The sequence below is a fragment of the Ambystoma mexicanum genome, chromosome 5p (genome assembly GCF_040938575.1).
Source record: "Ambystoma mexicanum isolate Mex_15411 chromosome 5p, UKY_AmexF1_1, whole genome shotgun sequence".
NCBI classification, from domain to species: domain Eukaryota; kingdom Metazoa; phylum Chordata; class Amphibia; order Caudata; family Ambystomatidae; genus Ambystoma; species Ambystoma mexicanum.
This window is the reverse complement of record NC_090930.1, coordinates 769,190,085-769,214,963: the sequence shown is the minus strand read 5'-3', so window position 1 is coordinate 769,214,963 and position 24,879 is coordinate 769,190,085.

Genomic DNA, 24,879 nt, shown 5'->3' with positions numbered 1-24,879 from the left:
AAGCGATAGTGATTGCTGAGTTGGGTGTGGCTATGGTGGAACATTAAGGCTCCCTAGGACTGGTATGAGACCTGAGGAGAAGTATGTGGTTACAAATGTCTTGGTTGCTCGATCCCAATACTGTAAGGAAACCTTTGTTGTTGCTTTGATTTTGGTGAACCTGTGAGGAAAGCCAATACCATTTGTTTAAGGGGCAATGCAGTCTAGATTGCTCCAATTCCAGCCAACAATTATTATTTAGGGAACATTCCATTCAAGGATTGGTGCTATTTGGGTTGCAAATAAGTATCATGCTAAGTCTCGGACCGCTCAGCTCCCATTGCGCTTAGAGGAAAGCAGTGTGCAGCGTGTTATTCTAGGTAGTCCCTTTGCCCATACAAAGCAAAACATTTGTGATTATAGATCTTAGATTTTGTATTACCATTTTTTGGTATTGTTCTTGGGGTAGCTTCAAACAGATATAAGAACCTAGGGAGAAGGGATATTTGTACTGCCATAATTCTCCTCAGCCAAGAGATTTCTAGTTTTGGCCAATGAGATAGGTCATTTTTTAAAACCTGGATGGTTTCAGGAATATTATTTTGATATATTAAGTAATGGGCTCTCGCTAAATGAATGCCTAGTTATTTCAGCATGTCTTGCTTTCAGAAGAATCTTAACAGCAATGTTAAGGCTGCTACAGTACAGATTGTTTCAATGATGTTGAATAGATGGTATTTGGTGCAATTACTTAAAAAAATGTAAGCTAGAGAAACATAACATGGTAGAGATGGAATTGTGATTAAAGAAAGCCAAATTGTCAGCATAAAGCCTTAATTTATGTTATGTGTGGGCTACTTCAATCACCTGTTATATTATTGTTAGACTAGAATAGTTGGCTAATACCCCCGTAGGGAGGGAAAATGACAAAGGGGACAGTGGGCATCCTTGTCATGTGCCTTCTGAAATGAGTAGATAGATACAATTCATTTTATGTGGATTGCGGGGTGAGTAAAGTTAGCAACCAACAAATATGTTTTCAAATTGGTACTGGAAAATAACATTACAGAACCTTGAGAATAAATTACCAATTAATTTGGTTAAACGCTTTCTCAGCATCTACATAAAAAAGCGCTATTGGTTTCCTTCTGTTTGTTTGCATAGTCTATATAGTTTACAGTGTTTGTTGACCTACAAATATTGTATTGAGTGTATTGGTTTGGGATAAATCTAGTCTGATCAGCTTGAATTAGGACTGAATTTGCAAATATTTGAGAGTACATCTTAGCATCATAATTTAAGACTTCTATAGGCTTCTAGGATATACACCTAGTCATATCCTTCCAAAGTTCAATGTTAATGGCGATTCACCCATTCATGACAATGTTGAGCCAATAGTTATAAAGCTTTGTAAGAGAGTCCCCAGGTTATGATAATAATATTTACACTTTTCTTCTATGCTATTATATACATCTCATGTCACCTCAATATCATTTTCTACATTAGGGTACAGCTACCTTGTGTTCTTGTTGCTGTCCCCCTTCTGTTAACGTGCTACCATGTGCTTTCCTTACATCAGATAGATGTATCCAGTACTTCAGGCCCTTAACCTTCACTGCGGAAGGAGTGCAATATATTACTTCATAAGGGCCATGAAATCTTGGAGAGTTCCATCTTCGTACAAAGCAGCGCACATACACCCACTCCCTGGCATCAATTGAGAGGTGGGGCTGTCTGCTGCTGGTATGTTCCTGTCTGTTTCTTCCTCCCTTGTGAATGGAGGTGATATCTGTCTTGCTATGCTCCGTACTGCCCTTGTGAGTTGTGTCAGATATTCCATGAACTCATCCCCGAGCACTGTGGCAGCTCTGTGAGCATCAGATGCCCTTCTTATTGGGGATAACAGTGTCTGAATACATCTACCCATCACTATTTCATGTGAGGACACATGGTGGTCCTTGCTTGGCTGAGTTCTGAGCTGGGACAGTGCTAGGGGCAAGAAAATCACCCAATTCTTTTTTAGCGTGTGACACATTTTGGACAGTCTGCTTTTGAGGAGGCCGTTTATCTTCTCGATCAGTCCATTTGCTGTGGGTGGTAAATTGAACATAATTTATGTTTTATACTTAACAGGGAGGTGACCTTTTTGAAAAGCTCATTTACAATATGTGTCCCATTGTCTGATGTCACAAATGCCCAATCGTGGGAGTACCTCTCTTACTAGAAACTTGGCGGTGCATTTCGCGTTTGGGTGTGCACAAGGACCTGCTTCCACCCAGTGTGAAAAAGGACAAATTACTACAATGAGGTACCTTGCTCCGTTGCACCTCTCACCCCTGTCCGTGTAATCTATGTGTAGCTCTCTGAAAGGTACTACTGGGCGGGGCAGTGTCCCTCGTAGTGTTCTTATTGTCATTCCTGAGTTGTACGTCTGACAAGTGATACATTCTATTGTCATTTTTGTTAGATGTTCCTGAAGGTTTGGAATAAACCATTGTTCTTGAATATCTGCTGCTATGTGTTGTTTCGAGGTGTGTGCTGGAAAGTCGAGCTGTTGGAATGCTATGTGTACCAATTGTACAGGCATCACTACTTTCCCTGTTATTTCTTGTCACCAGATGAGATCTGTTGGCGATTGTTTGCAACCTCTTTTTACCTAAATGTCTTGTTCCACACTTGGTAATCGTTTTTGTAGGTCAATTAACTGGGTAATGGGCATTGAGTTGAATCCCTCTTCCTTGTCTTCTATTGTGTTATTTCTAAGTATGCATTCTACTGTTTGGGGTTTGTGGAAGTATGCTGCCTGTGTTGCAGCAGTGTCTAATGAGATGACGTCATTGTTATTTGTGTGGGCCTGGCACTTTACCAAATAAATCACTGAGGGCTCAGCTAATGATTCTATCAGGTCATTCAGTAGCTGGGCATGCTGTACTGGGGACCCATCTGCCCTTCTAAAACCTCTCCTTAGCCATTGTGACAAACCACATGCATTGTTGTTGTCACGTATGCCAAATCTGAGTAGATTGTCAGTGCGCATCCTTTTGCTGTTTGTAGTGCCTCAATGAGTGCTATCAATTCTGCTGCTTGTGCTGAATAATGCAAGGGGAGTCTCTTCTGCACTATGATCTCATATTCCTCTCCTTCCAACCTCACTAATGCCGCACCTACATGTTATTCACCTGTCTCGGGGTCGATGGATGCTGACCCATCTACAAAATACACTTCACCTTCTCCTAGTGCATTTTCACTTGCTTTGGGAATGTCATCACCCGCCCCCTCATAGGTGGCACAATCGTGTTCCTGCATATTTCCTACTGTGCATGGCTCTGTGATGAATGTGGCTGGGTTTACAGTTTTTCAGCATACTACATATATACTTGAGCTTGAAATGATCATTTCATAGGCTGTAGCCCGCTATGTGGTGAGTGTTGATTTTGATCGTTCAAGTATTGCAAATAAGGAGTGCTCAACGAATAGTGTTCCCCATCACTATTGTCGCACTTTTCTCAATTGCAAAGGGGGCGGCTACAAGAGCTTGTTCACACACAAAATGTCCTTTCATCACAGAGTCAAGGGTACCGCTGTAGTAGACCAATGGCTTGTGACCTAAAGATGTCTTCTGTGTTAGTACTGCTGGCATGAGCGTACCATTTAAGTGTGAGAATAAATAGAATTCCTGATCATAATCAGGGGCCGCCAGGACGAGTGCTGTGGAAATGAGATCTTTTAATTGTAAAAATGCAGTGATCATCTCCTGTGTCCATTTTAGTGTTGTGCTCTCCTTCTGTGCTTGCTTGAGTGCTTGAAGCAGGGGACGTGTGTATGCTGTATAATCTAATAACCACGCTTGGCAATAGTTACATTTGCCGAGGAACTTTTGCATATCTTTCACACTTTTGGGCATTAATGTTGCACATATTGCTGCAGCTCTGTCTGGGATTATTCGCTTTCCAACTTTAGATATTAATTGTCCCAGATACAATACCTCAGCTAGGCAGTATTGTATTTTTCCTTTGTCTACCTCATATCCCTTCTGTGCTAACAAGTTCATCAAGGCTATAGAGTCGGCCCTGCACTGCTCTTCACTTTCCCTGCAAACGAAGAGGCCATCTACATACTGAATTATTGCATTTTTTACATCAATATTGCCAAGATCTTCATGCAATATTCTGTTGAATATTCTTGGGCTTTCACAATAACCCTGAGGTAGCCTGCAGTGTTCATATATTTTCCCCCTAGGGTAAATGCTGTGAAGTATTGGGAACAGGGGTCAGGTGGTGTCGAGAAAAACACATTTTTCAGGTCCACTACTGTGAAACATGTGGCTTCTTTTTGAAATACTGCAAAAGATGGATGCTGGGTTCGGGACGAGGGGAAACTCCATCTGTATGATGTAATTAAGTGGGCGGAGGTCCTGTATCATCTTCCAATCCCTGCACCTCGCCTTTTGATCAGATAAATCACTGTATTGCAAGCTGAATTTGATGGTACAATGATACCTTGCTGCAGCAGTGCATGTATAGTATCTTTTATTCCTTCCTCTGCTTCCCTGAACAGGGTGTACTGTTTAACTCTGGGCTGTACTGCTCCTGGTTTGAGTTTTGTTTTTAGTGGTGTCATCTCTTTTAGGAGCCCTACATCATGGGGGCCTGTGGTCCACAAATTCATGGGTACCTGTTGCATATCTTTGTCAAATATTGGCAGCAGTGCATTGACGGTGGCCATGAAGGGGTTGGCTATTCATCTGTTTTGGATCATTACGTCAGATGGCATGCACATTTCCATTATAATTTCCCCATTATTGACATTGTCAGTGAACAGCTCCTCATCAGTTAAATCTCTCAGTTCTATATTTGGGTCTATGCACAAAACTGTTCTCCATTCATATCCATGTGTGTCCAGTCCTATTGCCACAATACCTTTAGCTAGCACTTGCACTCCCTGTAAATCTAAAGAGAGGACGGAACCAGGCACAATCTCTGGGGCTGGACTGGGCGGAAGAAAAAATCAGAGGTACCTTCCATTCCTTTTGCGTTATTTCTGGTACCACCCTTGGCAGAACCTGTATGCCATAGATGAACATATCTGTAATCGTGGGCACTGTCCTTCACTGCTACTTTGTTTGTCAAGGTGTGAATCATAAGCATTGCTCGAAGCAGGCACACTCCTGGAGTTGAACATACCATGCCCCTCTCTGTAAAAGAAATTGTCATGTTGAGCTTACTAAGGACGTCCCTCCCAAGCAGCTTGATCAGCGAATCTTTGTGATATAGTAGGAGGGCTCGCACTGTCTTTTCTCCCACTGTCACATCCAAATCTTTTATGTATGGAACCTTTAAAACTGCCCCAGAGAATCCCTGTGTTGCCAAAATCCTGCCCGACAGCGGAAATCGGCCTTCCATGAGGCATGATTTTTCTGCCACTGAGTCCACCATAAAGATGAACTGCATGTTGGGGGGGGGTCGTGGCTTGGCAGCCATGGAATAGGCTGCTCTTTTTCAGAGCTCCTGGATCCGGCAATTGATCCGTGAAATCGCACACTTTCAAGCCGTCAATTTCAAAAAGAAATTGGACAAGAATCAATGGGAATGGGAGCTGAGCTAGATGTACCGTCCTTCGTGAAGATCGAGTGCCAGGGAAGGAAGTTATGCAACATTGTAACCTCCGGCAGGGAAAGACAGGCTGACGGCTAAATGGCGGCGAAGAACAAACAAGGAATCTCCAGGAGCCTGCATCGCGTCTACTGTGATAAGCGCTGCAGCAGTGGAGAGGTGCGGCTATTTGAGAGTGAAGGCCAGCCAGCGCATACATTAAAAGACCAAAGCGCAGGAGCGCCCGGACTGAGGTGAACGAGAAGGAAGACCTTGCGGGTGCCGGCGGACCCAATTCAAGCATAAGCGAGAGCGCGCACTGCGCTACGAGGTCTGTGGCTCCCTGACATGCAAAAGCTGAGCGCCCAGAAAGTAGGCTAATACAGCCGGCATGGACACTGTGTTACAAAAACAAAGAAGCAATATTGCACGGCAGAGCAGATATGTGCGGTGGGGGGGTGCGGCCGTTCGGACGATCAGACATACTAAGGAGGAGACACAGGAGCACGCCAAAGGGCTGGTCGTGGCATTGTGAAACTCTGCTGTTTACGGCAGTGCATATCCCTGAAATGAATGTTGATACGGACCGTCTGGCCCCGCATGGCTGGAATGCCCTTTACAGAGCCCAATTGCATGAGCTGCGGGCAAAGCAATTAAAGCAAACATACATGAGTGAAGTGTTGGAGCGCCTGAACCTAGGTGACTGAGAAGGAGCACCCCGAGGATGTCAGTGAGCTCATTTTTGGCACAAGCGCGAGCACAAGCTGTGCCACGCATCCCGGAGCCCCTCCAGATACAGATACCAAGGGCCCGGAGGAAAGGCTGAAGCAGGCTGGACAGACGCCGCAGCAAATAAAGTTGACCTACAGGCAGCTGGACAGCAGCGTAATAAGCCTGGAGCATACATATAATAGAATTTACTTGTGACCGTGTTATTGGAATGGCGCACTGAGCAGGAGGTGCAGATACATAATTGAGGGTTGGCTGAGGCAATGTTCAGGCAATCCCACGAACCACAACACATGAACTCCACAGAGCCTGGGAGCGGAGTACAGATGTAAAACTGACTTAAATTGAATCTCTGTAGCTTGACCCAATCACAGTGCCAGAAGGCGGGGACGCCAACACTGGAATACAGTGTCATGATAAGAGCTGTAAGTGACCCCCAAGCTGGCAGCAACAACACTGGGACCTTGGGCTATTCAAGTTAGGATAGTGATGGGCACTGGCAAGCAAGCTCCTGGCATAGTGAGGAGGTGACTCCTGGAGGACAATGCGGAAATAGTTTTGGGACACACCGTGCAAGACCTGAAGACAGGTGAAAAACTGCAGAAGTATACAGACTGGAACACGGCTTGTGCACCAGACCCAGAGTAAATAATAAGACAGACATTATGGTGCTAGGGGGCAAGGCTAAAGCCCACAATTGTTATTTTTGCTAAATCGCAGCAGTCGCCCACCACCCCAACGCAAAGTGGGGCTATTGCATCCACTGAAGCGGCAACGTCAAGTGAAAATAAATGATTTTAACAGCCATAACGGAACTGAAAGCCTCGTGGGGGACGACGATGGCAGAATTAAGTACTCCACTAGAAACTAAAATAGATGCGGTTGGAGTGGAGGTCAACTTACTAAGGCAAGATATAAGAACACTGGCGGAGAGGACCAGTGGCCTGGAGAGTGCTGTGAAAATCAACACAGATACTAGCAAGGACAACTCCAAGGCAGTCCGCATACTGAAGCAGCAGGTAGCCAACCTGGAGAATCGAGCAGAGGAGGCGGAAGGAAAGCGAGACGCAACAATATACGCATGGTTAGTCTGCCGGAAGGGGAAGAAGGCCAAGACCCCACAAACTATGTGGAAAACATGATCATGCAGGAGATAGGTGTAAATAAGCTCTCCCAAGGATTTGAGGTCGAACGTGCGCACAGGGCCTTGATGAGGAAACTGCGACATGGAGCCCATCGGAGAGCAATTATAGCGAACATCCTGAATTATAGGGACAGGGAAAAGATCTTAGAGTTCTTCAGGAAAGGGGGACGATAAAGAGAGCAACTGCGACCATCACCACATAGCCTGATTACACTATGCTAGTCCAGAGACAACGCTATAGCTACGTAGCCATCAAGAGGAGACTGCGCACAGCTGGATTTAAATATATGCTGCTGTACCCCGCAAAACTCAAGATTCTCTACAAAGACAAAGCAAACTTTTTTGATACCCCAGAAGACGCAGCGACATGGCTCGATGCACATGGCTGTCCAGAGCAGGATGAGGAGCAGGGTCCCGAGAGAAACGATAAGTGACCTAACAGCTATGCATATTGAGAATAAGGCGTGGGGTGGTGAGTTGCTGCATTATGAGACATTTCAACACGTTGGTCTGGAATATGGAATGTGTAATGAAAGAAGGATAGTGGAAGGTGCGATTAGCTTCATTTTTGAATAAGGAGCAAAGGGATGGAGACAGCTTACCCCAAAGATTTAGATTAGGAGGACCGCCACTAGGGCGACATCTCCCTGCTGAGCCGCAGGTAAGGCAACTGCCAGAAAGGGCTAGATGCGGGGATGCCTGAGATCCAGGGATGGAGCTGTGCAACAGCTGGGGAGGTGGGGTAAGTTGGGGCAAGGGAGGGAGGGAGAAAGAGGGGAAGTTGGGGAAAAGTTGGGGAGTGTGATGGGGCTGGGAAGGGAGGGGGGTGGGAGAGGGCGGGGTGTTGGGAAAGAGTTAGTAGTTAGGGGAAGTTTGTATTGGGGAACAAGCCTACATGAAAAAAGGGAAGAATTGAGACCTGACAGACCTGGCAGGCACTTGTGGAGGGTGGAGAGAGACCCGGATATGTTATGGGAGACCTTAAAGTAGTTACCTGGAATGTGAGTGGGCTCAATAGCTACTTAAAAAGAAATAAGGTTATGTTGTATTTACGCAGGCAGTAGATAGGCATATCCTTGCTGCAAGAGACTCACCTAACGCAGGAAAAATTGGAGGTAGTCCGGATGAAGTGGAGAGGGACTGTTGTGGGGGCAACATGCTCGGCTTATGCAAGAGGGGTAATCACTTGGGTGGTGCCGCATGTACCGTTTCAGCTATTGCACTCCGCAGTTGAACCAGATGGAAGGATGGTAATATTAAAGGGATTGGTGGAAAACAAGGAGATATGCATTATAAATACATATGCTCCGGATCAAGATACAGCGGCATACTTCAGAACCCTATATAACAAACTCAGTATGGGCCTGGGAGGGGCAGTGATTTGGGGAGGAGATTTCAATTGCGTACTGAACCTGAAAATAGATAGATCAGACTCCAAAATAGATAGGCCGACCCCAGCAGCCAGGATACTGCAGTCCCTGTTAACAAACTTCGGGTTAGAGGACGCGTGGAGATCACGCTATCCGCAAGATCGACAATATTCGCATTACTCAGCCCCTCAAAATTTACACACCAGATTGGATTATGCATTTGTTACGCAAGAGCTAACAGCAGAAATAACACAGAATATAAAGCGAGCGTCCTATCGGACCACTCGCCACTGATATTGATATGGCAGTATCGACCGCCAATAGCGAAAATACCGACATTGCACCTCCGAGCAGAGGCGCTGAAGAACAGCACTTTCAGGAAGGACATAAGAGAAGAAATAATAAGCTATTTTGAGACCAATACAGGCAGTATGGAGTCGGCGGGCGTCCTCTGGGAAGCCTTTAAAGTAGTGATGAGGGGGATAGCAATGGCCAAATCCAAAGGGCTACAAGGAGGGATTTTGGCGGAACTACAAGAAGCGGAAACAGAGTTAGAAAAGGCATTGAAAAGGGGAGGCAGCACCGAAGACGATAATGAAGTAGTACTTCGGCTACAGCCAAAATGTGCGGGATACTGGGAAAGGCTGTGTAATTTGAACTATAAAAAATACATAGAGAGACAGCATGCAGGGGGAGATAAACTGGGGAGAGTTCTGGTATGGTTATACAAAAGCGAGACTCCCAGACCAGTAATTAGGACAATAACGAAAGAGGATGGGAATATAGCAGATACCAAGGAGGAAGTGAAACAAGAATTCACTATTATCGCACCCTGTATGGTGATGTGGAGGAAAGGGACAGCAAGGAAATAAGTGAAATACTAGAGGATATAGGATTGCTGCAGATTAGCGCTGAAGAGCGAGAGGAGCTAGATGCACCAATCACTCTAGAGGAACTGGAAGAAGTGGTGAGGCAACTACCCACTAGTAAGACCCCAGGGGCTGATGGACTCCCTAGTGAATTTTCTAAGATGTATGAAAACGAGGTACTCTCACCACTTTTAGAAATGCTCAACAAAGCATACGAAGTAGGAAGACTACCAGTGTCCCTGAGAGAAGCGATAATCATACCGCTCCCCAAGCCTAATAAACCTGGTTGTGAGTGCAGCTCCTACAGGCCCCTGTCGATGCTGAACCAGGACAGTAAAATACTGACTGCGGTCCTGGCAAATAGAATGAGGAGAGTCATTACTAAACTGATGCACCCCAATCAAAATGGTTATGTCCCTAACAGGAATATATCCAACAATCTTCGACGATTCCACTGAGTCATTGAATATGCCAACGAAGAGACAAGCGAGATGGCAATATTGTCGCTGGACGCAATAAAGGGCTTTGACTTGGTCAAATGGCCATGGCTGATTGCTACTCTGACAAACTATGGAATGGGTCCGGAGTATCTTAAATGGGCCAAATCATTATATAGTGAACAGCAGGCCAGAGTGAAGACAGGAGCAGTTATATCAGAGAAGTGGCAGCTTGGTAGAGGCACAAGGCAGGGATGCCCGTGGTCCCCCATGTTGTACATCCTGGCCCTGAAGCCTTTGGCAAAATACCTAAGGCAGCAATATGACACAATAGGCATCGTCATTAAGGGGGAACCGCATTTAATCTCCTTGTATGCTGATGATATGTTGTTATATCTGCGTTACCCGGAAGAAAACCTCCAATATGTCCTGAAAGTGCTGGATCAATTTGCAGGGCTTTCGGGCATAGCAGTGAACCCCAAAAAGTCTTGTGTATTTCCATTGGGGAGGTATAAAGGGCTCAAGCTGGAGCAATTACCGATCCTCCAGATACCATGGGAAGTCAGTACATTCCGATATCTTGGGATAGATACATACCATACGGTAGAAGCAGAGCACCGACATAATATTGAGAAAGCTTTACAGAATATTGAAAACAGTATGAGATTTTGGGTGAAGCTACCCTTGGCGATGATGGGAAGAAGGGCATTGCTTAAAATGGTGGTCCTGCCAAGACTGTTGCACTACTTTGGGAATATCCCACACTTCATACCTAAGCGATTCTTTGTGAAGTTGAGCAGTATATATAGGGAATTCCTGTCATGATGCCTACCCCCGGAGCACCAGGCCAGGCCCAGCACCCCCGGGAGCAGGCATCACGCCCCCGGGTAAAAGCCTAGCGGCCCTTTATAGGGGCTCTTTGGACTCTGTCCTGGCGCCGTTGGCGCCAGGCTCATGTTGGACATCAGTCCTGGCGCCATAGGCGCCAGGCTCATAAGGGGAAGTGTTTGGTGCACTTACCTGAAGCAGACCATGCTGCACACTCACTTGATGCAGTCCGTGCTGCATGAAGAACCAAGCCAAATGAGGCTTAGGAGGGACTATTTTTCTGAAGGAACTATTTTGTTACTTGGGTGGGGCTGTGGAAGAATACTCACCTGGAACTTCTTCCAAGGCTATTTAAGCCAAGCCCGGACAGCCACACGTGCTTCGCGTTGTTCTGCATCCCAGCAGCTGAACACTCACCGTGTCTGCTCCTGCACCTGGACTCCAGCCACACCCGCCTCGAACCTGGAACACCTGTAAGGGAATAAGAGAAGAGAAAGGTGAAAACCAAGAACTATTTTAACCTTCTTACCTGCATCTGGAATCTTCACGCCAGCATTCCTGAAGGAAGACTTCCATTTAAAAGCACCGCGTTGCTCGCTGCAGCGCCGCGCTTCACTCACCTGTTCCCGAGATGCCGCCCGGCTCCATCGCGGCTCTCAGTGCCGGTCGCCACATCTCTGCACAGCACCTAAGGGAGAGAAGAAGAGACAAAAGGTGAGCAAGGGAACACAAGAGGAAAGCCGAATTTTCAGCCATATTACTTACCGGCTATTCTTGGTGAACCATTCCACATCTCGGGTCGGCGCCACATCTCTGGCAGGTACCGCACCCCGGCCCCTATGGGGAAAGGACAAAAGACATTACTGGGGAATTATAAAGACCTTTAGAGGGGTCGCCCTCATCACTAACTCACCTGATTTTATCCCGGCAATTTAACCCCTCAACGCATCGGCTTTGTTCTGCACCTGAAATAAAGGACAGAAAAAGACAACATAAAAGGAGGCTCACACTTGAACTTTTGCATCGTCATACTTACGGCGTATCGCTCAGTAAAGTCAAGTGGATTTGCCAGCGCCATTCTGAAAACCAGTGAAGTAACTGGACGAACGCGCCCCCTGCACCAGAAGCAGGATGGAGAGTTCATCCTTCCAAACCATAAGGTGAGCTTAAACCGGGGGTTTTGGAGGAAGTCAGAGAAGAATGAAGGGGGGAAGGGGGGAGCAAGCACATTATTCATCAGACAGTTAATCCCCTTTCTCATCTGCAGAAGGATATTCCTACGGGCCAGACAAGCAAGATTTGGGGGTCCTCTTCAATTGGTGGTCTGAATTCTGCGCATCACGCTTGAAGAGGCCACAGCAACCCAGACCAGACCAGCACCTCCGTGGGAGCCAGGTGAGCGTTACAATTCCTTTGGCAAGGGACAAGGAACAGAGTGGCCCTTTGGAAACTGCAAAACCCATATGAGAAAGGGGGCATAAAACTACCAAATTATGAGATCTATTATATAGCAAGTCAACTTCAGTATGTAGCCAAATGGCTTTCCGAGGAGCAGACCACAGAATCTAGATTATTTCAACAGGATTGTGCCCCATTTTTTCTTAGAGAGATGATGTGGTTGCCTGTATCGGATATGGAAGGGCACCCGAAAATGATGCCACTTGGATGGGAAATATGGTGGAGAGCTTGCAAGATTGTGGATGACCCGGCCCGTGCTCCCCGCTGGTGCCATTGGTAGCTCTGGCGGGAAAAGAAAAGCAACTAAGATTAATGATTAGGAAAAATTGGGAGCCTGTGGGGGTAGCGACTTTAGGAGATATATGGCAGGAAGGTAATATAAGGGATTTTGAGGGGTTGGTGGAAGAAACGGGGGTACATGTAGGACAATATATTACATATCATAGAGTAGTGAAGCGGATTAAAGAGACATGGTCTGAAGAAACATTAGCCAGTGAACCGGATACCGCCATAGACACAATGTAAGATATAGCAGAGGGGGGCACGAAATATCAAGAATATATGAGCTGATGATGACCAAAGTGGGATGGAGGTGGTACAACTTAGACAAGACTGGGAAGAAGAAGTGGGGGTCCCAATGAGTGAAGGGGTGTGGGAGCGTGCCCAGGGATATCACAAAAACGTGTAGAGAAATGCCAGACTGCAACAGATACTATTATATATCACCCATAGGGCGTATATGACGCTGCAAAGGAAAGCTAAATTCAAAAACGCGGGGTGACAATCATACACTAAATGTAACAAAGAAAATGCTGGAATGGTGCACATGTTTTGGTCAGGCCCGATAATAGAACGCTTTTGGGGTGAAGTAGCACATAGGATGGAAGACAAAGGGATCAAAATAGAGGTAGATACAGTATGGGCTTGCTTACTGGGAGGGTTCCCTAGACCGCATAAGCTAAAGCACGTGAGTAAATTGAAAGATCTGGTATATGTACTAGTAAAGAGAAAAATTGCAATGGGATGGAAAGTATGTCATAAACCGAGGATAGAAGTGTGGTGGAAGGACCTACAAAAATGGACAGAGGTGGAAACAGTAGTATGTCAAGAGGCGAGTAATGTTGCGGGGGAGGAGGCGGCAGGAACTTTTATGGCCTGGAAACAACTAATTGCTGAATTATTTGGGCCCACACATGACTGGGCTAGTGAGCAGGACCCACCGGAAATAATGGATATAGCAACCCTATTGCATGAGGATGGAACAGAACAGGAAGGGAAGTAGGCTTGGGGGGGCGGTGGGAAGGGGTGCAACACAGTGTACAGAAATACAATGATGTGTACTACTATTATTAAGAACATTGTAAGTTTGGTTTGTGTTGGTTGTTGAAATAAAATTAATAAAAGTTGTTTAAAAAAAAAGATGAACTGCTTGTTTCCTATCTCTGCCCCCACCAGTGGTCCCTCATCTGGACGTATGGTAGTTGACAGGACTGGACACGCAAGTGTTCTCTTTGGGCTGTCTTAATCTGGGTGTGTATTTGTACCTGGAAAGGAGAAAACGCTTTCTACTACCACTGCTGTTCACTGGAACAGCGCTGGCGTGCCATTTGCTGTGGTGACGAAAGGATTTGAGTGTGTGTTCCCCATTAAATTTTGACGTGTCATTCGCTGTTGTCCTCCTTGTTCTGGTGTTTGGGGCCCTTCCTGTGGCGACTGGGGTCCTTGTTGCTAACCGTTATCATATTGTTCTCACTGTCCGTACCCTCCCATTTGTAATCCATATGGGCTGCCTGGGTGGGGTTGGCCAAACTGTTGTTCACCTCTGAAACATTGTGGGTTCTGATAATATCCCTTGGGGCAGGTGTGACATTCCCTTGAAAAATTGCCCCACCTACCACATGTCCAATATATTCCTTGTCCCCCTCCTTGTCCCCCCCTCAAGGCCCTGGCCTCCCATATCCCCCTCACATTCCCCTTTACCTAACTCTTCCTCTTCCAAGCCTTCCCTGCCATTGGGGTACCTTATACTGTTCCTCTCCAGCCCATTGTTCCTGCCCGTTTGTCCATGCTGCTGCCATCCTTGCCTGTATTGCTACTGACCCTTCCTCCCCCTCCCCTGCCTCTCAGAGGGTGGGGCGGGTGTTACCGCCTTGACCTTCACCATTTTATTCTGCACAAGTTTTGCGTCATCTGCCAACCTTCTCTGTGCGATTTCTTTTTCTCTTTCTTTGATCCTCATGCAGTGGTGTACTATGATACTCTGTATTTCAGACCATCCTTTGGCATCCATCCCGGCAATTTTATATAAGGCCTTCTGTACCTCCTTCAGGAGGCCCCTTTGATAATAAAGTAAAAAAGGGAGGTTGACTGGTCTCAAGCCGTGCCCGTCTATGCTCTCCACATGTCCTGCACCCAAAGACTGAATTGCGCAGCATTTTCCTTGTCTGCCATGGTGCATTGCATCAGTGAGTGTAAATCAGGGGTGTCAGGGAAGGTTCTCTGCAATGCATCCCATACCTGGGCCCTTACTTTATAGAAGGATGACCCATCATGACGGTCACAACCAATTGTTATTCCCGGAAAACCTGCCTTCACCCACCCCCCATCTGCTTGATCACCCATGGCAGACACCAGCAAGCTCTTAACATCCCCTATGGCCAGTGTAACCCCTCCAGTGTTTTTCTCAAATGCGTATATCCATTTCCTGGCTCCTCCTGAGAGTGGTGGTAATGCTTTCAATAGGCTAGTTTTATCCATCAGTGCCAAGGGTACATAATGGGGCCTCCCTGCGCCCTTGTGAATGAGGGTCATCTGTAGTTTTGTCTTCCCTTTTGTTTTACTTACCTTTACTTGTTTCTTTTTCAACACTACCATGTTCCCTACCCAACTCCTGAGTCTCCCTTGCCATCTCTCCCTCACTGGTTCCCTTCCTCTGGCTCGTATCGCAGTGGCAGTGGTTGGCCAGCTACGGCCGCTCCCCTCCTCATACTCATCTAAGTCACTTCAGCACTCATCTATTTCTGCTTGCCTGTCAGATGCTACACTACCTTGTTCATCACTTGCCTTGTCACTCCCTTGACCTACACATAGCACTTTTAGAGGGGTGTTGTTGAGGTGGAAGAAGAATTCTCCTGACTTCCACTCATCCGATGGACTCTCCCCGCCTCCTGGCAACATTTGGCTTCTATCACACAGTGTTCTTAGACGGGTTAATTCTGCTTGTGTGGTGGTCAGTTGTCACTCTAGATGCCTACTTAACGTTGCAATGTTCACTGGTGCCGTACATTTAGGGCCATAAATACCTCTGGGGTCGTAAGGAGATGGGGGTGCTGCTGCGTGTGTAGCAGGCGGGCTTGGCTGGGGCAGGTAGGACAAGTCGATATAACCTTCAGCTGGTCTGGTTAATAGTGGGTACAATTTTGTTGATTCTCCTTTCTCACTTTCTCCCCCTCCTCCTGTTGCCCCGAATCCCACCTCTGGTGTCACCTCCTTCCCCTTCTCAGTAACAGGAGGTGTTTCTTCAAACATTTTCCAGAGGTCTAAGACCTCCCTTCTATTTTGGAGCTGTTTTCCCTTATACTTTGCTAGCAAATAGGTTGTCACAAGATTTAATACCCTTTTGTCAAACGATCCTCCTTCTGACCATACTTGGGACGTCCCTTCCCCCTTAATCTAAGTGAGCCATTGGTCATTATACTTCTTTATTTTCCCGCTGTACAGATGGAGGTGCTGGCAAATGTGCATTAAGGTGGTATTTGTCCCCATGTTTTTTTATTTTGTTACTTCCAGGCGTGCGTGTGTACTTGTGTGTCTGTATGCTAATACTTAAAAAATATGTCAGTTAACCTTGTCTTTGCCAGGAACAGCCTTTAAATCGTCCAAACCCACCTTCACTAACACCTTTTTCGATCCAGAATATTTCATAAACATAAACAGAAACCATAGAACATGAAAGCATTTAGCGGACAGACATTACACAGCCACAGTAGTGGCTGTGTAGTTATGGTTAAGTTGCTGTTTCTATAGGAAGAGCACTTTTGGGCGGCTTATAACTTCGCTCCCCCTGGACGAATCCTCTCCAAACTTTGCAAAAAAAGTATATGGGCCACTCTGTATTTGTTTTGCAAAGTTTGGTGATGTTTGGTCCAGGGGGGCAAAGGTTATAGGGAGGGTTCCAAAACTCCTTTTTTCTCCATAGACTGAATAGGGGAAAAACTTTGCGCACGCCTAAAGGCCAAACCGCTGGACGGATTTGCACCAAATTTGCGGCAGGGGCATGGTCCCAAAAGTGTGCTTTTGTAAATTTGGTGACAATCTGTCCACTAGTTTCCTTTAAAACGACCAAAAAGTAGGTCTACAAAAGTTAGTGAAATCTATGTCCGCGCCGCGGTCACACTTCCCTGTTCGCTCCGCGGACAAGATACTGATTGGCCAAGGGGCTGGCGTCATGACCGCGGACACGCAACTTCTCTGCCGATTGGCTGCAGTGAGCCGTGCTCTGCGTCCGATTGTTTGGATGAGCCTGACATCTTGGACCCGCCGACAGCACTGAAGCGACCACAGGAAAAATGCTATTTTGGAAACTGTTTTGGTGAGTGCTTGGGGAGGTTCAGAGAGTAAGAGATGGTTGACATACTGTATTTGTGTAGGCGGTAGTTGGTAATGATGTATTCCCTATGCCCGCATTGTCCGGGATGTTTTTAAGTACTGAAAATGAGGGGTCTCATAAGGATAGTACTGAAGTCCGTACTGTGCACATGCAACTTGAAACTGTTCTAAGGACACGCGTGGTGTTAGCGAACATTGAAATTGAGTACATGCCGTAGTTCCATTTTTTGTTTCTATGAGTGTGCTGTTGATTTATACGCCACCATGGGTGTGATATGCTGCGGTGGTTGTGGCCAGGGCCTAGAGTCTTGGCTGGTATTTTCAAGTTATAAGCACTGGAGTTATAAGCCACTGCACACCCATACATTCAAATATCTATGGACATGTACCTAAGACTCTAGGCCAAGGTGGTTGTGAGGAGGGCCTGCAATCTTGAGTGCATGGCCAAAGGACATGCACCCGAAACCAAATTTATACGTAGTGAAGTTAGAAGCCACAATGGGTGCGATATGCTCTGGTGGTTCTGGCCAGGACCGAGAGTCTTGGGTGCATGGCCAAAGGCCATGCACCCAAGACTGAAGTCATAAGCAGTGAGGTTATAAGTCAGCATGGGTGTGCTGTGGTGCAGTGGTTGTGTGCATGACCTAGAGTCTTAGGTGCATGGCCGCAGACAATGCACCCAAGAGTAAACTTATAAGTAGTGAAATTATAAGCACCATGGTTTTGACATGCTGCAATGGTTTTGGGTAGGACCTATAGTCTTGGTTGCTTGGCCGCAGGGTGTGGGTGGTAGATTATGCATCCAAGACGCTAGGCCCTGCCTACAGCCACTGCACCATATTACTGCCATAGATTAGAAGTATAGATTTGAATATGTATGACGTGTGAAATTATACTTACTGTTTACTTTGTTGCGATTCCATTTATTTCTTACATGACTTTAGTACTTGGCGGAAATATCCTTTTTTAATTTCTGTGATAAAAGAAAAGAGCATGTTAGTGTTTGTATTTTATAAAGTCTTATTACATTGTATAATAGACATTTTAGCTTTTCTACCCTCATATTTAGTTTACAAACCAGTGTACTGTGCATTTTGCTCAGTTTCTGTGTTTGTTTTTCAAATCCTTGGGTCTGGGGGAAGAAAATCCTTGTCGGATTAAAAAAAACCTTTCTTTGCTATGCTACAAACTACTTATTTGTTTCCTTTGAGTGTTTATTTGTTGTTTCTGATTAACGTTATGTCTGTTGGCTTGTTGCAGATTTTTTAAAACAGTTAGATACCTGTTGGCGTATTCAAACTGTGCATTATTTGTTACGGATCTGTAGTATTCATTTATCCGTGTGGTTGTTATACACTCTTGGGCAGTTAGATACCTGTTGGCGTATTCTAACTGTTTATATTCTTTTACTTGATTTTTTGTTAATGTTGAAGTACACCTTAGTTATTAAATTGTGGCTTTAAGAAGATTAAACATGCATTTGTAAGATTAGCTGGCAATCTCTGCTTTAGAGTAATGGTGCTATCATTATATTCGAACCATCCACATTTCTTTTTAATGTATGCAGTGTAGTGACCTGCATTGGTTGTAGCTCCTGCATGGTAGATTATACCTATTGTTGTAAATGTTTTCTTCCCAAGTGACACTTGACCTTGTGTGAATCCAGTCAGCTTGCAGTTGTTTTTGGTACCATCTGCATTGTAAAGTAGAAGCATAAGTATTATGTAGTTACTATGTGTTTGCATCAGTAAGGTGGAGCGATTATCTGAATTGCACATAGTACATAATCTGCCATGGTTTGAATTCTGTAGAAGTTGCTGAAATGGAATGGATTCACAATTAGGTATGGATACATACACAAATCACTAATTTGGGATTTGTTCCCGTATCACATTGTTACAGAGAGTGCATGTATGTTTCCACATGTATGAAATCTGGAAGATTTCATTTATAGGTATGTTTTTGTTTTCCAGTACTTGTAGTAAGTACATTAGAAATTCTTGTGGATCTTCTTGTGAGTTTAAAGTGAATCTCACCATTCCAGCACAGTAGTCCAATTCTTGTCTTATTCCGTGTTGTCAGGATTATTTGTTGCGTTTCTATGAAGGACTAACATTTGCAAACACAATTGATCTGTACTGTGTAAGTAAATATTGTTAACAATTGGTGGCAATTGAAATAGAATATTTATTTATTTATTTTTAGTATTTGTAGAGCGCACTACAGCCCAGAGGCAACGAGGCGCTATAAGGAGATTTAAAGAAGGCTTGCTTGAGGGTTACAATAAGCGGCCCCAGAAGGTATACTTAGGTAGATTCAGTTACAGGGTTACATACGATATACAGTCCAATTACATAGTTACAGCGGGTATACAGTGAAAATTACAGTTAGTTACTCATATACCTTTCTAGGTAGCACGAGGCATAACAGAGAGTGTGCTAGGTGATATAGTGGTGGTGCAGACCTAGACTGACGGGCTCTTTTATACAAAGAGCTGGGTTTTTAGGGCCTTGTGGAAGGCTGTGTGAGAATCAATTGATCTAATCTGAGCTGGGAGGTTGTTCCATAGGGTCGCTGCCATAGAGGGGAAGCCAGTGCCTCCTGCCCGCACTCTGCGCGTGTGCGGGACAGTGATGCAATTGGCATAGGCTACTCTAGACGGTTAGGTGACTGTTTGTCTGGTGATCCTCTGTGTCAGATAAGGGGGGGCCTCATCATGCAGACATTTATGTGTAAGGGCCAAAGTTTTGAAAACCACCCTTCCCTTGATGGGGAGCCAGTGTACCTGCCTCCTGATCACTGAGATGTGTTCCTTGCGTGAGGTGCCAGTAGCAGCTCTTAAGGCATTATTTTGTGCAATCTGGAGTTTGGTGAGGTTTTTTTTGGGAGGTTCCAATGAACAATGCATTACAGTAGTCCAGTCTGGAGCCGATAATGGCTCTGGCAATTGAGATGCAATTTTGCTGAGATAGGAAGGGCCTGATAGCATTGATGAGTTTGGAGTGATATGCTGCGGAGGAGGCGACGGCATTGACCTGTCTGTCCATGGTGAGGCTGGGTTCTAGATATACACCCAATGTTTTGATGGTTTGGGAGACTCTGATGGGAATATTATCCACGGTGAAAGATTGATAGTTGGCGTCAAGTTTGCCCAGTGTAGAGGGGAGCCGGCAAGCAGTAGTTCAGTCTTATCACTGTTTAGACAGAGCCAGTTCTCAGCCATCCACGATTGGATGGTGGCATAGATCCTGTTGAGTGTGTCCAGGTTTGTGGTGTAGTCACCTGACAGGGGGATGAGGACCTGTGTGTCATCTGCATAGTTTGTACATGAGATGCCCAAGGAGTCCAGAATCCTGAAGAGAGGCCTCGTGAAGAGATTGTAGAGTGTGGGGGCTATGCAGGAGCCCTGTGGGACTCCACATTTGATGGAGCTGGGCGTAGCGTTAGCGGAGTCAGAGAAGACCTTCATTACCCTCTCTTGAAGGAACGAGGAGATCCAATCGCATGCTTTGGTAGAGAAGTGGGCTGAGTTTGTGAGATGGTGGCATAGCGTTTTGTGTTCGACCAGATCGAAGGCCGCAGAGAGGTCAAGGAGCAGGAGGAGAGCTGGTTTGCCCACATCTCTTAGGTCATCTATTTGATTTTTTAGGTCAAGCAGTGCCGTCTCGGTACCATGTCGAGGGCGGAAGCTCGACTGGCGTAGGCCAAGGAGGTGGTTGTCTTCAATAAACTTTTGAACCTGCAGGTAGGCTGCTTTGTCCAAGATCTTTAACAGAAAAGGGACGGTTGTGATGGCACAGTAGTTCCCTGGGATGGAGGGGTCGAGAGAGTTTTTTTTTAGGAGAGGTTTGACCCAAGCTTCTTTTAGAGAGGTTGGTACATGCGATGATTGGAAAGAGGCGTTGATGAAGGCAGTGATGATAGGAGCCAGGGCTGGCGCGCACTCTTTGATAATGTGGGAGGGGCAAGTATCTCCCTTGCAGTTTGATGGCTTAATGGATTTTATGAATGCAACGACCTCGGATTCAGTCATGTTCGAGAATTCAAATTTAGGTACTTGACTGGGAATGTCTGGTGATTGGGCTGAAGGAACTTTATTGCTGTCAAGTAGAGCGGATAGTGCTTTTTGGTGGGCTAGGATTTTGGAGTGTAGGGTATCTAGCTTGTGTAGCATGGCTGCTTGAATTTGGTTGCACCATGTCTCATCTTTGGTGATGGTGGAGGGTGGTACGGATGGAGATTCCAATTCCCTGAATATAGCGAAGATTTCCTTAGTATCAGAGTTGGCGTTGCTGATCCTAGTGTTATAGGAGTCTGCCTTAGCCTGTGTAGTGGCTATTTTGTAGTCTCTGGAAATAGACTTGAAGGCAGTTTTGTTTGTCTCGGAGGGGTGCTTTTTCCAAATGGTCAGTAGCGCTCTCTTCTTAGTATGGAGATCCGCAAGTTCTTGTGTGAACCATGCTTTGGAATGTTTAGTTTTTTTAGCTTTTTTTGCGGTGAGAGGTGCAATGGCATCTACCGCTGTGGTTATCGCTTGGCTGAATGTGTTGGTTAGGATGGTGGGATCGTTCGGGAAGGGGGATTGAAGAGCTGGTGTGAGCAGATGTGGAAGGAGCGAATCCTTAGTTAGTTTTTTAGAGCTCCTTGAAAGCCCTGCCGGCAGAAGGAGGAAGGGCCTTGCAGGTTCTGGTGAGGCGTCGACGTGAAAGTTGATGCAGTGGTGGTCAGACCATGGGATGGGAGATATGTCGTGGAGGCGGATGGGGCAGTTATGTTGTGTCACCCAATCTAGTGTGCGTCCTTTGATGTGTGTGGGTTTAGTGATAGCTTGGATGAATCCTAGCGAAGCAACGCCTTTTGTAAGGATTGGGCGTTGTGGTCCTTGGTGTCGTTGAGCCCTAGTTTCATGTCACCCAGCAGCACGACTTTGGATGTTTTTTTAAGGTTGTCTGAGATTGAGTGGATAAGGGCTTCCTGGAAGTCATTGGCGGGTCCTGGGGGGGCGATAAACCAGATGGAATGTAATAGTAGTGTTCTGGGAAATTGTGAGTTTGATGGGTAGTGTCATGATCTCTGCTTCCAAAAGGTCAGGGTTTTCCCAACTCCCTTGGAAGCAGATCCATAACCCAGGTTCCGAGTGCCAACCAGTCCCAATTGGGACCTTTTGGACCCAGTCCTGGCGCCAGTGGCACCAGGCTCATAAATATGCCCAGTCCCAGCGCTGGAAGCGCCGGGCTCATAATGCTTGGGTGGACTTACCTGCAGCAGACCATGCTGCTTACTTGCCTGCCAGTTGAGCCTCTGATCCTCTTCTGTTTGGAACTACTTTTCCTGTTGGGTGGGGCAGGAGCCACTCCCTAGATTCAGAACACTGGAACTCTTCTGGAAAGCAGGAACTCTTTTCTTACCTAGGCGTGGCTGTGGAAGGAGATACCTAAGCACTACAGGAGGCTATTTAAACCACACCCGATGGATGAATCTTGCTTTGCGTTATTCTGCATCCTCTGCAGCAGAATGCTCATCGTGTCTTCTGCATCTGATCCTGGGCCTAAGGAAAAAGGCTTACCATCCTGAATCCAGTCTTCAGCAACACCTATAAAGACAAGAAAGAACAGGTTAGCATTACGGTCTTCAGTGACAGCTCTTCACTTACCTGGTCCATCGGCTGTCACCAACGCCTCACGCTGCATTCCGGCATCTGAAAGACAAAGGCTTACCTACTCTTCATGCGCTCCGGAGGTCTTCACACTGCATTCCGGCATCTGAAAGACAAAAGCTTACCAACTCTTTGCACGCTCCGGAGGCCTTCGGCGCTGCATCCCGCATCTGAAAGACAAAACAAGGTGCGTTTAAAGACATTGGGGAACTTTAATACTCACGTGCCATTACTCCTTTCCACATCTAACCCAGTGGGTATTCCGTCACCCTGCAGCCGCTCCGAACTTTTACCTGCAAAATAAAAAGACAGTTAGAGCGCATCGTGAAGCAGGCAACAAGCGCTTACTTACGTGCTTCCAGGCGCTTCTATTTATCACACGGGCTCCATCTTCAACTCACTTCAGCCCGTCATCCGCCATCGCCGGACCCTGCAAAACAAGAAACATCATTACTAAAGACTTTAAAGACATTAGAATTACTCGAAACTTACCGTTCGTGCAGTAAACGACGGACAGCAGTCCTCTGAAGTCAAGAGGCCTGCTCTCCTTATCCAGTGAAGAAACTGGTTACAGCACCCTGCCCCGAGGCAGATGGAGAGCACGGCGTTCACTTACCTAAGGTGAGAGCGTTAACCTTTGGGGATCTACAGGAGAAGAGAAAGAGAAGAAGAGAGAGACATTCAATAACCCAGTTCCTTAATCCCATATTTTCTATCTGCAGACATCTTACCCTTCAAGTCAGACATACAGTGCACAGAGGTCCAGCCCAAAGATCCAGCCGTGTGTTACACATCACCTTTGCAGATACGGTATACGCCCAGTCAAGACCGGCGCCTCTACGGGAATCAGGTGAGCGTTACAGAACGCAAAGCCTACCACAAAACTCCCGTCCAGGCGCTATGGAAACCTCGGATACCGACCAGCTAGCCCAGTTACTTGGGGAACTAAGGGCAGAAGTGCATGCAGCCCGTCAGGAAACGAACGCTCTAAGAAGGGAACTGATTATTTCCAAGGAGCGAACAGATGATCTCGCTAGACAATTGCTACAGTCACAAGCCGGACAGACCCCGTTACCCACATCTGGGGGAAATCTTCCTTCTACATCCTCTATGAATCCAGTCCAGATCAACCTACCTGGGAATGTACCTCTGGCTCCGCCCGAACGATTTTCTGGTGACCCAAAGAGGTTTGCAGTATTTATCAATCAGTGCCAGTTGCATTTCTTATGCCGGCCAGCAGCCTTTCCAACTGATCAAGCTAAAGTAGCTTTCGTGCTTTCGTACCTTAGTGGCAATGCGGCAGACTGGTCGATCCCTCTAGTAAATCAAGATGATCCGGTCCTCCATGATTTTCAAGCTTTTCAGCTCAGTATGGAAAAACTGTTCGCAAGACATTCACAGGGGCAGGCCTTGGACAATGAGCTTCTTTCGTTGCGACAAGGTAATCAAGACCTTTTGGCTTATATTGCGTCTTTCAACAGACTGATAGTGGAAACTCAATGGCCTGAGGACAAAAGGATTACGCTGTTTTACAGAGGTCTACGTGGAGAGCTCAAAGATGTGTTAGCCCAAGTAGTGAATCCCCCACAAGATTGTTCGGACTATATAGACTTAGTCGTTCAAATAGATCACAGACTGCAGAACAGGAAGGCCGATCGTTCCAAGTTTGATGCTCGAGTATTTTCCAAACCGCCAACTCCTTCCAAAGGAGTAGACCCCGGGGAACCCAGGCAAATAGGGGGTCTGAAAGGTCCTCTAACACAAAAGGAGCGGGAAAGGAGAAAACAGTTGCAATTATGCCTCTATTGCGGAAACTCAGGGCACTTTCTTCGAGACTGTCCGGTGAAACCTGCCAAGAAGGCAGTAGGAGCTGCAGTTACCAAAGTTACAAACTCTGAGCAGGGAAACGACCTCGCCCGACAAGAATAGAGGTCCGCTTGCCGAGCGTGAAAACCAGTTCCGTGACCTCGCATTTCGTGATACCTATGGTCCTCATTAGCCCTGATAATCCGGATCGATTACATGCCATTGAAGCTTACGTCGACAGCGGTGCCATCGGCAATTATGTGGATCATGAAATGGTTTTGAGGATGAATCTAACTCTTTGTCCCAAGGCTGTAAAGGACGTCATTACTACGGTGGATGGTACGGAGATAGCCTCCGGGCCAGTAACGCATACCACTCAAGAGGTGACGCTAGTAAGTCAAGAT